Consider the following 12,205-nt stretch of genomic DNA (forward strand, 5'->3'; position numbering starts at 1 on the left):
ATATGGTTCCTGACAACGACTTTTAGATAAGGACTTAAAAGCTCAAGAAAATAATGCACTTCACTGAACATATGAATAATACATAATATCAAAATGTTTTATTTTTATTTATTTACATTCCACCTTTATTGTTCTTATAAATAACCCAAGGTGACAAACCAATCTAATATTTCTTTCTTCTATTTTCCCCACAACAACTACCCTGTGAGGTGGGTTGGACTGAGGGACAGTGATTGACTCAATCATCAAAGGAGCAGAAACACCTGCAATTTCCTTATTTACCTATATGTTTGCTCTACATATTTCTAACAGACTGTAATTCTTTTTCAATGTAAGCTACGATACAATAATTACCCATTATCAATAATTAGGCTAAATTATTTTCTCCAAAAATTCATTGGAAATTGTGAGTAAGAATATGATGAAATAAAATAAGAGTATGATAAAATACAGCTGTCATATGTTTTTTATTATACAAATAACCATTAAGATGGTTGTATTATGAGACCTTAATATGTGTCCCTTAATGTTAGTTTGATGTTGCATATCCTCTGTATTGTCATTTAAAATATTCTCTTTAGCTGATTGTAGAGCTTTCTGGTGATTAGGGTTCTAGTCTAATCTACTGGAGATGGTCAAAGCCTGAAACTTGCCTCTTTTTACACATCTTAGAGCAATAATAGCAACCTGAACTTGCCAATAGGAGAGAGGAATTTGAATGGGCATCAGCCTTGCACAACACCATCAACTCCTATTCCAGAAGTGCACAGCTGAACCAGCTCTTACTTCCTCCCAAAGGGGCAAGATGTCCATTCTTTTATCATCTGTAATATAATTAGAAATTATGGGTTTGTTCCCTGGAGATTTATCTCCCAATTTTTATGGTTTCATTTTATTTACCAATAAACCTTTCCCTTTTCTTGTAACTTAATCATCTTTTTGTCCTATTTTAGTTATTTCAGAACATACCTTACTCAGGTATCTTTGTCGGACTGCTTCTTTACTTGATTATAACCCCATAAAATTATTATTAGGAATTAGATGCTGTGCATGGAAAGCTACATTATGAATGATTTTACCAAATCTAAACACTAACAAAAGTTACTCTTGTATTTTCCTATATCAGGAAGTAAAGATGGAGGAAGCTATGATCCACACAGGTATCCACACTTTATTATTCTCCTCAGCAGCTTCTTTCCAAATAATTGCATGACCTGGTCCATTTCAACTAATGCCTCTACTTTGCCTGCTGCACATCACGTAGCTTTTGCTGCATGCAAGCACTAATGCTGTTCATGAAACCACTGTTTACATTTTTACATTACATTTAATATATTTACATCAAAATTTCATTTTTATTTTATTCCACGTTAGAAATTCACTCTCATCCTCATTTAAGCAGAGGAAGGGAGAGAAGGTATAGTGCAGAAAGAATTGGTTTATTCACCAATCCACCCCCATCCGTCTTTCCATCTAAAATATCTACATATCACTCTCTGTGGGCATCAGGCATTTCCATGTGTTTAGGCAAACCTGGAACAGAAGAATACTTTCTTGCACTGTTATAATGTACTGTAGGTCATGATGCCCCAAAGAGGGTGTGGTTAAATATGTGTACCTTTGCACAGCAAAGCAAAATCAATTGAGCTTACATTGTATGTAGATGTTCATATATTTGATGAATACTTGTTCACTTTTTCTCTTATAGAACTTGATGTTTTATAAAAACTGATGTCAGATTGCAAGATGGGTACCTGGTCCAAAAGACACTTATGCACATTTCCCAAATAAAATGCAAAAAAATGTTATGTAATTCTGCACCAGTAAAACTGGTGTTATAAAGCTGTTGAATTAAGCCAATGTGGACTGGATCAGCCCCTAGATGCTATGAGATAATAATTATTAAATCAATTTTCAAAGAAGAGTAACTCTTATGATTATTGGATTGTTTTGCAGAACTTCAGTAAGAGATTGGGCTTTGTTACACATTTAGAGTCAAATAGAAAATAATTATTTATATTGTTTCACTTTTGAGATTTACAACCCTCCTTCTGCTTAGTTTCTCAAGGATTGTTACTCTTTCAAACTGCTTCAAGTTGCCTCTGCTTACTGTGGTATTGGTGGCAACAATTACCAGTCTTTGCACACTTCAAATTGATGGCTCAGTAATTACCTTCACCAAAGATTAGATTGCCTCAGGCTAAGCCAGAGGTGGTTAAAGGCCAGTATTAGCCTTCAACCTGCATTCAGATCAAACTAAGCCACACTTTTAATAAAGAAGAAACTAAAATAAGCAATTGTTTATTCACCAAAGCTTCTATTATCATATTTTTATATTTCTATAAAAACAGTAAGTCAACTTGGTCAATTGGTCATGAATTGGAAGGTGAATGATAGAAAGGTTTAAACTGTCTTGAGTAAGACAGGAAATGTTGAAAACAAAGGGACTGGCATTAAGCTATTTAAATGTTGTAGAATTAGCACTGAAGATTAGTTGGGACTTGAGAGGGCTGTTTGTCTGGTGAATTCAAACTGGTTGCAACACGGAAACAAAGCTTTTTCTGCTCTCTGCAGAAAAGTTACCTCTTTCCTTTTCTACATGGTTTGTCTCACCTTGTCTTTCCTTCTCTTTCCATGTGCAGTTACACTTTCCAGTCATCCCATCTCCATTCTCTTTTCTTGTTGAGATTTCTTTTGGAAAAAGGAAGGAGTCTGTGTGGTCATCTGTGTGAAAATTCTCTGCCGTCCCCTTCTTTTGCCCTCAATTGTTCCCAGCATTAGGCTAATGCTTGATCCATCTGGAAGACACTAAGTTTGGAAACATTACTCTGATATGGCTGAAATTTCCCATATTGTCCTATACTGTTTTAATATTGTTTTTCACCTTCATTTTTAAAAATTTAATTCATTTTTAATTCTTTTGAATATTTTTTTTCGTACCAAGTCCTTTCCTGGAGTAACTTCTAAGGTCCTTCTTCTGAATTGCACCCTCCCTCTTTCTGTAAAAAATTGCTGTTTAATTGATATCACTAATACCAAAGACATTGTATCTCATGTTGCTAATGATTAAATCATTAGCACACAAACCTCCCTCCAACTGCCTCTACCATTCTATTAAAAAACATTCTTCTCTATATTTCTCTCTTTTTTTAAACAAATTTTATTAATTTTTAAAGACATACAAAACATGAAACATAAGAACATAAAACCTCTTTTCTGAAAGTTATTTGTAAATTTTAAACAAATAAAACATTTTATACATCATTGACACATCTTATAAACACATACATATCCTTTCAAGTTCCTCCTTATTTCTCCCTTTACTTTTATTTAATTATATTTATTTTCTATATTTATCTATTTTATATGTTTTTATTCACTATACTTATTTTTCCTTCTGACTTACTTTATTCTCTTCTATCTTTTATTCTCAATTGTCCTCTTCTAACATTCCTCCAAGGTTTTATTAGCTCAATCAAGCATAAGCACTCAAAAACACAAAACATAGAAACATAAAAAACATCTTTTCTGAAAGTTGCTTAGTCCCGGGTTAGAACTCTTCGTACAGACACAAATTCAAATTCATATTCATTTTGTATACCATTCCATATCTTATTACCATTTTCAATTTTCTATATAGCTTCTCATCTCTTTTAAATTTTCTTAATTTTATTTTATTTATCTCATCTCAATTCAAATCATAATATTTATTATTCTTTGTCTGTTCTATTTCCAGCTATCCATTTATCTTTCTTCTTTAAAGAAAACTTCTCCTGTACACTAATTGGAGTATGACACCTTTATCTCTTTCCCCTACATTTATAATACTTAATATAAAATACATAGCTTACATTGGGATTCTGTTTGGTACATTCTAAAATTATATAATATTATCAATGTCAATACAAATCTATTCATTAATATTAATATTCATTTATATCTTAAACACTTAACACATTACTTTTCAGTTAAATATCATACTTTTATGGGAACACCTACTTTCCATAGTAATTTCCCCCCCACATCACATATTTTAAATCATTATTTCATTAGAATGTTCCCCCTTCTCCTACTTCAAATCTCTCATTTCACAAAAAATTTCACTGGGATAACACAATCTAATCATTAATATTAATATTAAATATTTTACCCATTTCAATTAAATATCATGCCTTTATGGGAACACTTATGCTTTCCATAATTATTTCCCCCCCCCACATCACATATTTTAAATCATTGTTTCGTTAAAATGTTCCCCTTTTCTTGACAAAAATTTCACTAAATTATACTAAATATTTTATCACATTTTAAATTACATATTGTTCCCAATTTTCCAAGATTATTTCTAAGTACAAATATAAAATACAATCTTATGTACCTTTCTAGAATCCCTTTTTCAATAAAGTTTACCCATTATCTCTAAAAGACTTTTGTTTCTTTGCATCTTGCTTCCCACCATTGAGGCTTCACGTCCCTTCCTTTCTCCCTTGCTTATTCTTCTCCTTGCCCTCTTTACCCCCTTGTCTCTCCACCTCCCTTTTGTTCTGCTTTCCTCCTTTCTGTTGTTTTCTAACATGGTATCCACTTTTCACCTTATTCTTCTCTTTTTTGGTTGTTTTTCCAAGTCTTAAAGTCCCGTTTTCCTTTTTTTCTTTCTCCTTTCCTTCCCCAACTAAAGTCACTTGTTCATCAAAAATGGCTTCTTCTTTATCCCAGTCATCCTGTTGCACAGTCAGCTTTTCATAAGTACAAACCGCCATTTCTAAAAATTGAAAAAGGGTGCCAAAAGAATCCTTCCCTTCTTGCTCTTCTTTTTTATATTTTTGGTATTCAAGTTTCAATCCATCCACAAGTGATGCCATTATAGAGAGAAAAAGTTTTTCCAAACAACCACCCAAGTGCTTTTAATCAAAGATAGTTCTCAGAAGTTCCAAAATCACCAAGCAATCCAAATAAGCTGTTTCTTTAAAGTACTTTCTCCTTCTTCATTCTCTTTCTGGGGTTAGTGTTTAGTCACAAGGTTCCATTTAAAATATATCTTTTAGAAGTCTTATTAATGTTTAATAACTCTTTAGAATTCTAGGCAATCTTCTCCTTATTTTCAAATTCTGCTCCAATTTTTTTTTTCCTCTCCCTTCCCACTCACAGCAAAAAAGATTTTTTTTTAAATGTTCAGAAATCCTTATCTCTTCAGCATATAATTACCTCCAATGCAGGTTTTCCGATTTCTCTTATAGTTCCATCCGCTGTCACGTTAGGAAGGATAGTGAAAAGCAAGGGGGGAAAAAAACTTTCCCTTTTAAAATTCCATTCGCCGCTTGTAACTCACTCTGGAAACAACTTATCTTTAGCAACTTTCAAATTCCAGGGTACTTTCTCTTACTTTATCCCGGTCAAAACCACTTTCACAACTCTTCCGACTTTCTTCCTCCTGCACAATCTTGTCCGGCTGCAGGTTTCTTTGTGGCGGCCATTACTGACCGCTACTCCTCCGCCTTGGGAAAAGGGGGTTTTGCCAGCTGGGGAGGGAGTCTGCGACACCCCCAAACCCCTATCCGGATCCCTCCTGTCTTCAGCTGCCTCTACGGGGCAGCTGTATCCCCCAAATCCAAGCGGATCGGGGGCACCTTGGCAGCGAGCGCAGCAGGGATTGCGCGGTATTGCGAATCCCTGCCGCTGCCGAAGCCTTGCAAACCGGAAGTCCCCCCTTCTTTATATTTCTTAAGAATATAAAATCTAAGATCATTATCTAGCTGAGTACTTTTATCTCTAGTCAGTCAGACATCTCTGGAAAGTAAAGACAGATTTTCAGTGTATGACCTTCTTCTGTTGCTTCTCCTTAGACATTGCATACAGTGGCAAAGATTAAGATTACTGATTGACCTAAAAATTACAGTTGTTGCATATTATTCAATGTCAAGAAACCTACACTTTAATTCCAACCATTTCTGCTTCTCTTTCCAATTCCCCAAATATTTGGGCATCGTGAGTCTTCATTGTATAAGATTTGTTTCCTTTTTGATCAGAAAGGTATTTGTCCACAGATTTTGAGATTCTTGAAGCATGCTAAGGCCTTCCTTGATGACTCCACTGTTGCTGTTTAGTTCATATGTGCATCCATATTTGCAGTTAGTGTCTATAATAAGTCCTCATCAGCCTCTAGTTTAGTGATGTTATTTCTATGAGCACCCCAATGAATCCAGTGATATTGCTAATACCTATAAGGATAATTATGAGTTAAATGCATTTATTTTTCCATTTGTTGTTACAATCTAAAAAAAAATCTATATAACAAATATACTCTTTACCACTCCCAACTACGGACTGGAGATGAAAACTTATGGAAAACAGTTAACTGGGCAACATGGATAGATCTTGGAAGCGTCTTTTTTAATTTGTTTTTTATTTTTATATATTTTTTTAAAATTGTTATTGGTTTTTAAGACAAACATAGACAAACAAAACATAAAAACATCAAGCCATCTTCCATATATATATACATACAGTGTGTCGGTTGGTTTACAAATTGTTTTGTGCTTCCATTTCGTAGTCTTCAATTACAGTTACATTGTATATATTCTCATATTTTCAATCAAATATTAAATACATTAATATTATTGTTAATCAGTCATTTGACTATACTTTTATTCATTCATGTTTTACAAAATAATCCATATTTTACTTAATTTGTTTTGTGAGAGTTCATATTATCATCTCAAATCTATCCTACAATCATTTTGTAGATATAATAAGAAAAGAATACATCTTTATATATTTATTATTTTCTAAGAATCTACATATTTCATTACCATGTTTTATTGTCTAACCATTGATAGAATAGATCCCAAATTTTATAAAATTGTTTATCATCTTGTTCTCTGATTTCAAATGTCAATCTACTCATTTCAGCACATTCCAATATTTTCTTAATGATTTCCTCCTGTAATGGTATTTTATCATTTTTCCAGTTTTTGGCAAATACAATCCTAGCCGCTGTTAATACATTTACAATCAGGTATTTCAATTCTTTACTATATATTTCAAGTAAAATTCCCAATAAAGATATCTCTGGTTTCAAGTCTATATGCTTTTTTTGTCATTTTTTCCAACCACGTGTGGATTTTAGTCCAATATTTTTTAGCATCCGCACAAGTCTACCACATATGGTAATATGAGCCAGGTGTCTGATGACATTTCCAACATTTTTCAGATTTGTTCTTGAACATTCTTGCTATTCTTGTCGGGGGGAAATGGCACCTGTAAAACATCTTATACAAATTTTCTTTATATGCTGTTGACATTGTCATTTTATAATTTTGAGACCACAATTTTTGCCATTTCTCTAGATCAATCCCATATCCAAAATTCTTCCCCCAAGCAATCATTGTTTCTTTAACTTGTTCTTCTTCTAGTTTAATTTCTAATAAACATCCATACAATTTTTTAATCACCTTTTCATCAGTACCTGTCAAAATCTTATCTAAATCAGTCAGTTTATCATAGAAACCTTCTGTTTTAGAATCTTTATCATACCTTGAATGTATTTGCACATATGAAAACCAATTCATCTTTATACCTTGTTCCTCTAATTTTTGCATAGATTTAAGTTCACCCTTTTCATTCAATATTTCACCATATCTAACTGTTTGTTCCTTTTTATATATTATAGGATAAGAAAATGCTTCAATAGTCGATAGCCAAACTGGAATTTTCAAATAACATTGTCTTTTAGTCTTCTCCCAGTTTAACCACAGAGACTCCCGTATATAATGTCTTCTAAAATACCCCTGTGTTTTAGTTCCTTTATACTATAGAAAAGCATGCCACCCCAACAACAGATCATGTCCTTCTAATGTCAACAATCTAGTATTTCTTAATGTTATCCATTCCTTAACCCACATCAAATTTGTAGCTTGGTAATACAACTCCCAATTAGGCAGACCAAATCCTCCTCTTATTCTGGCATCTTGCAAAAGTTTTAACTTTATTCTTGTTTTCTTACCTTGCCATATATATTTCAACACAATTTTATTTAAATCTTCAAAATAATCTTTTCCAAACCTAACTGGAATTGTTTGGAACAAATATAAAATTCATCTTGATTGTTGATATTCTCCCTATTAATGACAGTTGTAAATTTTCCCCTTTCACCAAATCTAATGCTATCTGCTGCTTAAGTTTGATATAATTATTCTCTTTTAGTGTACTACATCTTGCTGTCAAGTACTTGATCTTATTCGTGACCTGAATTTTCAATAGATCCGCCAGTTCTTCCTTTTGTCTTGATAGCATATTCTTTGTCAAGATCTTTGTCTTATCTTTATTTATTTTCAAACCAGCCACCTTTCCATATGCCTCTATCTTTTCTATCAATTTTGATGCTGTTTCTAGTGGATCTTCTAAAATGAAAACCAGATCATCTGCGAATGCTTGCAACTTAAATTCTTCCTTTTTAATTTTCATCCCTTTTATATCCTTTTCTTCTCTAATATTTCTGTTTAGCACTTCCAAGGTTAACACAAACAACAGAGGTGATAGTGGGCACCCTTGTCTTGTTCCTTTTCTTATATCAATAGAGTCTGTCAGTTCTCCCTCTATCATTACCTTTGCTGTTTGCTTATGATATATAGCTTCTATTGCTTGAATAAATTTTCTAGCAAAGCCCATCTGTTCCAGCAGTAATAACATGAATCGCCAATTCACATTATCAAATGCCTTCTGTGCATCTAGAAATATCAAAGCCATTTGTTTTTCAGGGTGTGCCTCGTAGTATTCCAAAGTGTCCAAGATTATTCTCATATTGTCTTTAATTTGTCTCTTTGGCAGAAATCCATTTTGATCAGGATGGATAAAATTGTTTAAGTATTTTTTAAGTCTTTCTGCCAACATTGAAGCAAAAATTTTATAATCTGCGTTTAGTAAGGAAATAGGTCTATAGTTCTTGATTTGTAATGGATCAACCTCCTCTTTTGGGACAAGTGTAATATAAGCTTCTGACCATGATTTGGGTATCTTCTTCTTTAACATAACTTCATTCATAACTTCTAGCAATGGAAGGTTCAATGATTCTTGTAGTGTTTTATAAAATTCTGCCGGGAGTCCATCTGGGCCTGGTGCCTTGCCATTGTTTTGCTTCTTGGGTGCTTCAGTTAACTCCATCATCGTTATATTGCTTTCTAACATTGTTTCAGTCTCTTTAGGTATCTGGGGTAGATTAGCATTCTGTAAGTACTGTTTAACTCTTTCCTCATCAATATTCTCTTGTGTGTATAGTTTCCCATAATAGTCTCGTATGATTTCCTTCTTCTCTTTACTACCATAGCAAACTTGGCCTTGGTCATCTATTAATTGCAATGTTTTCCTTGATTCTTTCTCCTTTCTCAATTTATATGCTAACTATCTACCTGGTTTATTTGCATCTTCAAAGTAGTTCTGTTTCGCACCTCTGATTTTCTGTGTTAATTCTTCTTTTTCTATTAGACCCATTTTATGTTTAATTATATCCATTTTTAACTTAACGTCCGTTTTCTGTGGCATTTTCTATAGCTCTTTTTCAAGTCCTTTATACTCATCCTCTAATGCCTTAGAGGCTAGTCTTTTCATGGTATTTCTTTTCCTTGTATAGTCTATTATCAAGCCTCTGGCATATGCCTTCATTGTATCCCATACGTTCTGCATTGATGTATCTTCTTTTTTGCTTTCTCCAAAGAAAAAGGCCAATTCTTTCTCCATCCACTGTGTGAAGTCTTTTCCCTTTAAAATAGTATTATTTAACGTCCATCTAGATCTTCTTCTTTGTCCTTTCCATTTAATTGTCATTGGATTGTGATCTGCCCAAGTACTTGTTTCAATATTTATTTCTTGAATATTAGTTAACAATTCTGTTGACATCCATATCATATCTATTCTGAACCATGATAAGTGTCTATTTGAGTAGAAAGTGTATTGTTTAGTTTTAGCATTTCTTTCTCTCCATGTATCTTTTAAGTTTATTTCATCTACCATTTTAAAAAAAGATTTAGGGAGAGTCTTTCTGTTTTGCTTTGTTGTTTTCTGTGTTGTATAGTCAAGTTTATTATCTACAATTCCATTAAAATCTTCCATTGTAACTATATTAGCATAGTCCAGTTCAATTATTTTCATATGTAATTTTTTATAAAATTCTTCTTGATTGTCATTCGGAGCATAGATTGCAATCAGGAGTGTTTTCATATTATTGTCCATTATTTCCACCATTAGTATTCTTCCATCGTCATCGGTATAGATAAATTTCGCTGGGATAATATCTTTAATGTATAAAACCACTCCTCTTCCGTGCGGCATGGCATGGAAGCTATCAGCCTGTGGCACTGCTGAGGTGTTATGGAAGACCAGGATGCTTCAGTAGCAGTGTTCAGCTCTTCTGTATTGTTTGGACTCATGTCACTCATCCTTCTCTTGGCAATGCCTCATAGATTCTCTATGGGGTTCAGGTCAGGCGAGTTTGCTGGCCAATCAAGCACAGTAATCCCATGGTCATTGAACCAGGTTTTGGTGCTTTTGGCAGTGTGGGCAGGTGCCAAGTCCTGCTGTAAAATGAAGTCAGCATCCCCATAAAGCTCGTCTGTAGAAGGAAACATGAAGTGCTCCATAATCTCCTGGTAGACGGCTGTGTTTACCCTGGGCTTAATGAAGCACAGTGGACCAACACCAGCAAATGACATGGCTCCCCAAATCAACACAGACTGTGGAAACTTCACACTGGACTTCAAGCATCTTACACCGTGTGCCTCTCCATTCTTCCTCCAGACTCTGGGTCCTTGGTTTCCAAATGAGATGCAAAAATTGCTCTCATCAGAAAAGAGGACTTTGGACCACTGAGCAACAGACCAGTTCTGTTTTTCTTTAGCCCAGGTAAGACGCTTCTGACGTTTGTTGTTCAGGAGCGGCTTGAGAAGAGGAATACGACATTTGAAGCCCATGTCCAGGATCCGTCTGCGTGGTGGCTTTTGATGCACTGACTCCAGCCTCAGTCTACTCCTTGTGAAAGTCCCCAACACTTTTGAATGGCCTTTTCCTGACAATCCTCTCCAGGCTGCGGTCATCCCTCCTGCTTGTGCACCTTTTTCTTCCACACTTTTCCCTTCCACATAACTTTGCATTAATGTGCTTTGATAGAGCACTTTGGGAACATCCAACTTCTTTTGCAATTACCTTTTGAGGCTTTCCCTCCTTATGGAGTGTGTCAATGATGGTTTTCTGCACAACTGTCAGGTCAGCAGTCTTTCTCATGATTGTGGTTCCTACTGAACCAGACTTAGAGACCATTTAAAGGCTCAGGAACCCTTTGCAGGTGTTATGGCTTCATTAGCTGGTTAGAGTGGGACACTTTGAGCCTAGAATATTTAACCTTTTCACAATATTCTAATTTTCTGAGATTGTGGATTTGGGGTTTTCATGAGCTGTAAGCCATAATCATCACAATTATGACAAATCACGGCTTGAACTATCTTGCTTTGCATGTAATGAGTCTTTCTCATATATTAGTTTCACCTTTTAAGTTGCATTACTGAAATAAATGAACTTTTGCACGATATTCTAATTTTTTGAGTTTCACCTGTATATTCTAACATGGATCCCATTATTGACAGTCATTGTAGCTCAATCCATTTGAAAGGTACAGGATTAGAAGATGTGGCCATTCTTTTTCTGAAGCTGGGCAACAATAGCTTTTCCAATTTTGTGCAGAGAGGTTGGACACTTTTAAAGCAAAACTAGGTTAATATAGCCAAGAAAAGCATTGTTCAATACATTTACCAACTTATTTACTGCTTAGAAATTGTTTTTTGTTTTTGTTATTAACTACATACAGCATGCTTTGTTTAAAGATATAACTATTGCACTATATTTGACCATATTGTTATACACCCTATGCATTGCAAGGATTTGGTAACATCAAATTAGAAGTATTCTCCAATAAAAGGAGCTTTCTTATGATCCCCTGAGATTTAATTAAGCCATGGAGAAATGAGTATATAATGAAAGACTATTCATACATATGCTTTGGCTATCTTGCAACTAAATGTCAATCACTATAACAGCAAGAAATCCACACAAGTATTTCTGTAATACTTTTCTTTTTTTGGAAGAATTTCTAAAGCAAATTCACTTTCATCATATTTAATGGGACCTGCTATGAACAAATGCAAGAGAATGTTGCTGCCTG

The 12,205-nt window shown here is 34.2% G+C and overlaps 1 protein-coding gene across 4 annotated transcripts in view; it reads left to right on the forward strand.

Moving 5' to 3' along the window:
• The window catches only part of SULF1 (sulfatase 1), a 118,787-nt gene that overhangs the window by 104,956 nt on the left and 1,626 nt on the right, over positions 1–12,205 (forward strand). The gene's annotated exons all lie outside the window — the stretch shown is intronic.

This window comes from Notechis scutatus, chromosome 3 (assembly GCF_049901735.1).
Source record: "Notechis scutatus isolate UNSWTSFEM ecotype Mainland chromosome 3, rNotScu1.2, whole genome shotgun sequence".
Taxonomy (NCBI): Eukaryota; Metazoa; Chordata; class Lepidosauria; order Squamata; family Elapidae; genus Notechis; species Notechis scutatus.